Below are 5,193 nucleotides of genomic sequence, written 5' to 3'. Positions count from 1 at the left end.
TCTATCATCTAGCTAGCTAGCTAGCTATCATCTATTTATCTATCATCTATCCATCATCTATTTCTCCATCTATCAATACATCAATCATCTATCAATCAACTACCTATCTGTGTATCTATCATCATCATCATCTATCTATTATCTATATATAAAAGGGTTCAATAAGTTGGTGTGTGTTTAGTAAGGGGAGGTTGCAGATACAGGAGGGGACTCAAATGTGATCAAAATAAATTGTATGAAATTCGAAAACATTTCAATAAAAATAGGAAAATTAAGCACATTATAACTTTCTACAAAGTTGAACTTTTATACACATTCTTTTTGTGAAACATTTACAAATCTTAAAAAATTTTGTATTGAGAAAATGGAATTTTAACATTAACTTTGCACTTGAGATGAGGATAAGGTTGATTTTATAATGATATAATTGTGTTTCTTGCGAATATAATGCATTCTTGTAGTGACCTGAAGGGATCACATAGTAATAACTTAAACATGGAAAGGCATGGTGATGCATTTCCCTTTAACTTATTCCCTCTCTCTGCTTTTAGCTTGCCTCCCTCTGTCTTTCTTTCATCTCTATCCTCTCGTCCCTTTACTGAGTATTCTGTTCTTCTTCATATGCCTATAACTTTCAAACAGTCTTTTCTTCATTGTATACGGAAGCCGCTTTTTTCTTCTGTAATATGTTTGTCAGAAGACACTACCTAGACTGCTCTGCCAAGTACTCTTAAGTATCTCCTGGAAATATATATTCAAGATCTCCTGTAACTGCTGTTGCCATTGACAACCATTTCTGCATGCTGTTTTTTCAGCCTTATCAACTGTAAAACAGCTGTTTACTTGGGTTACATAACTACTTAAAAAGACCACTCTCAGGAAATATTTCCTCACCATGGTAACTACAAAGCCCAAAGAAACACAGATACTGTTGTACAGAAGTGCCATACTAAAAATATTATTGACAATATTAAGATTCCATTGTTTAAGGTAGATTTGGGGACAATGTCTTGGCTTGGCTATTTTGTAAAAGAAAAGGAATAGGCACATCTTATTGTACATACTGTATAACTGGCCTCATTCTGGAAAGCTATCACTCCATTCAAGCCATAGGTGGTACTTGCTTCTTGTTCTGTGTGTCTCATTTCCTATTTTCGCTTACACTAGTCACTTTAGACTGGTATACTGAAGAATGCAGTGTTTTCCCAATCAAATCACCTATAGACCAAAAAGACAATTATTGTGCCCCATACCATACATACAAAGGAATTATTGTGGCCTATGTCCTCTTTTCTTTACAGAGCATACTGAGATGAGTCTATTCATTTATTTATTAAGCAAATATTTATTCTGTATCTACAATGCCAGGCCCTGTACATGCTGATAAAATGATACTGATCCTATTCTCTTATACTTGTCTCTACCAAGAGAAATGAATATTGATCAACTAATTACACAAACAAAAGACAAGTTTCAAATCCAGAGAAAGAGAACTGCTTACTGTTAGAAAAACTTTAATAAAAAACAAAAGGTCAGTGTTTGTATTACTGGATATGAGATCTCAAGGATGAATTATAGATATGAAGATTCAGGAAGAGGAGAAAAACAGTTTTAGTAAACATAACAGTTGTCTTGATACAGGACTCAGTTTCACAGGAAAGACTCCAACTATTCTTGTGGCTGCAGTACAAGTTTGAGGAGATCCTGGAGGGACATCAGACTGAGGAATTGGGAACCAAGTATCATCTCAGGAAATATGATCTTTAGTTTCATGTTGAAAAGTAAAGGGGCATAAATTAGTGGATGTGGACTAGGGGTGTAGATAGGAACAAACCAGTTGTAATTCAAAGAGAGTTCAAGTTTATGTTATAATAAAGTGAGTATAATATTTAGGTTTAAGAATTGTTTAGTGGGATTGGAAATTTAGGGCCATGAGTTCAGTCCTCAGCTCAACCAGGGCTAAAAAACAAGGCAACTTGGAATTATTTAGGAATTAGTCATTTCATGTAGGTTGCACGTGAAGGAGGAGACAGAAATTGTGTCAATTGTGACTCCTAGGTTTCTTGGTAATGTTCCTGAAGCAATGTTTAACAGAGAAGCATTAGAAAATGGTAGTTTGAGGGTGAGAGGAGTACTTTTCGACTTGAGGATTACCTTCATACAGCTTTTAGTTCAAAGAAAGAACCAGGCCTACAGATATTAATTAATCACAATTGTAGTAAACAGTGTAAAAAAGAATGCAAGTCTCAGGAACCAGAGGTGAACTAGAAATAATGTATGTAATTAGATATCAGTGTAAAATAACAACAAAATCAAACCTGGAAGGGATAAGTAAAAGGATTATACTCACTCTGCTAATTGCTTCAGCTCCTCAATTGGCACAGGCTTTCATTTCAATAATTTTTCTTTTATTTTCTTCATTATCCATTTGAATATTTCACTATATAATGAAAAACTGTGACTAATGGGCTATCATTTCTTTCTGTTTTATTTCAAATGTAACCAGGTCTTTCAGTAAATCAAAACAAAATTTAGAAGAATATAAGCAATAATTTTATGCTTGAAATATGCTATTTATGTGAAAAACTTTCAAATTTTGGCCTTAATATTTAAATTCTCATTTTTTCTTAGATTCTATATAGCTTTCATATTTGTGAATTAGCTTTAGTTTTTCTTTTAATCTTCTTCCTTCTTATAGGTATATACACTCATTTATGTATGCATTTGCATTACCCTAATATACATGTAAACACACACACACACACACACACAGAGGTACTCAAAAACATAAGGTAGATTTTCTAAGTATATCCAATATTTGCTCTGCGTAAGGATTCAGTACTTTTCACTGCCCCTTGAAGAAGATCTATTTTAAAAGCTCTGAGACTTTTATATGAGTACTTTGTAAAGAAGACAGAAGTAAAAGTTTTTATGGTACATCATAAAGCTCAGTTTTTTAATCTTGAAATTATGTTTTCAATTACTTGCTGCTTCTCTCATTCTGTACTACTGTCTCTTCTCTTTTCTCCATTTCTCCCTTCTTCCTTCTCTTCTTCCTGATTACTTTGCACAAGTCTCCAGCTTCTTGCTCTTTCCAGATGGAAAACTCTCGCACAGACCCATCCACTCTCAGTCAATGATTAATGTATTTCATCACCAGCTCTTGGCAACTGTCCACCCTTTCTAATCTGTGTATTTGAGTCTATGCATAATCCTCACATTAAACAGTTTTTCATAAACTTCAAATAAAACACCCCATAGCTATAAGCTTATCACATTGCCTTTCCTTTGATGATTAAAGAAAAAATGTCAAGTTTTTTTTTTCTCTTTTTGGTCTTTTTGAGAAAGGGTATCCCTGTAGTCCCAGCTGACCTGGAACTTGTTATATAGACCAGGCTAGTCTAGATCTCACAAAGATCTGTCTGCCTCTGCTTCCCAAGTTCTGGGATTAAAGACATGAGCAACCATACCCTGCTGAACTCATGAATTTTGACATTTACTGTTACAGATTTTATGCATGTAAACTCACAAGTACAAATTTTTTCCTAAGTGATAATACAAACATTTTTCTCAAATATTTTAGTAAGCAAAAATGAACCTGCAAAATCTAAAAATTCTTTAATTATATATACTGAAAATTAGGACATATTTGCTATTTTTTTCTGGAATTATACTTATTTGGGAGTTTATTAAAGTAAAGGAAAATTTCTGAATGCTCACAAGCTCATACCTCAGCGCCACCTTTTTCTATGCTATTGTGTATATTCAGGCTCAAAAGCTGAAAATTTCCAAGGGGAAAGTGGAGATGTACTGAAGACTGTGAACCTCAACATTTTCATGAGTTCAGTTTAGAGAATGGGGTATTTTAGACTTCAAGAGAACTTTTCAAACCAGAATTGTGATGCAGTTTAGACATGTGCAGAATAAACCAAGTCTGCAGTGTGGATTTAAGAAAATTCAATAAACATATTTCTGATTTATAATTTAGGAGAAGTAAAAGACCTCAAACTTCAAGCCAGGTGAGAGAGCTATTGACAAAACTCTTAATATAGTATTTTAAGCTAATTGATTATTAAGGCACCACGATAAATTTAATGTGCTTTTCAATAATAACCTTGTAATTTAAAGTGATATCTAAAAGATTGTAATTAACACCACATGTAATTAAATGGTTATTTATTATGTATATGTTGATTGACTTTCATGTTTTAACAGAGTAGATAATTACTACAAGAAAATAAAGTGAAATAAAACCTATCAATGTTCAGTCCTCAACACCATTTTATTAGTACTTATAAATATGAGTTGCCACATTAATATTTCATGTGATGTTCCATTTTCTAAGAAGACATCATCACTGATTAAAATGTCTTATGAATATGGTTGAATTTTTTACATTTTCTTAGAACTATGATAATTTGTGTTTATAATTCATCAGGCCATTTCTCTGCAGCATTTTCAATCACACATTTTTGATAATGTGAAGATGGTCTGAAAATTATCACATTTCTGATAAAGTGATTTGAGATTCTATTTTATTTCCAGAAATAATAGTTTAATATGTCTTATTTGTACACAAGTGTGGTCTGTTATTTCCACTTTTATCATTACTATCTTAGCAACTATAATTATTAAAATTTTACATAATATTTTAAAAGATATACTTTCTAATATTAGTCTAAGATAAGAAATTTTTAAGTTCACTTCTGTAATTATAATAGTGATAACAAAGGTTTTGTGTTTGTGAATAATTATCCCAACATTTATATTTGTTTTGCTTCGTAGATAAAATTGGAGGAAATATTAGAAAGATTTAGAAGGAGCTGACAATGAAGAATGGTAAATGGTAACACAGATGTGTTATCAGTCAGAAGTTTTGTTTTCTCTATCAGGTAAGGATGTTCTTCACTGAAGAAAGAGAAAAAAGAAGGCAGAGGATGTGTCAGTGAGTAACAGTACTTTCCACCAAGCCTGAGTTAGATCACAGGAACCCATATTAAAAGCTCGATGGAGTGGTTCTCATCTGTAATCCAGGACTCTTATGGAGACATGGAAGGTGGAGATAAGAGAATGGATCAGAAGCTCACAGCCCAGCTAATCTGGAATATGCCACCCAGAGAGGAAGAAGGCCAGAACCGATTCCATAAATTTGTTTGCTAACCTCCACACATGCATCCCCACTCACAATACACA

Source organism: Nannospalax galili, unplaced genomic scaffold (genome assembly GCF_000622305.1).
Source record: "Nannospalax galili isolate Female #2095 unplaced genomic scaffold, S.galili_v1.0 scaffold1131, whole genome shotgun sequence".
Taxonomy (NCBI): Eukaryota; Metazoa; Chordata; class Mammalia; order Rodentia; family Spalacidae; genus Nannospalax; species Nannospalax galili.
Note: the sequence above shows the minus strand (reverse complement) of the source record.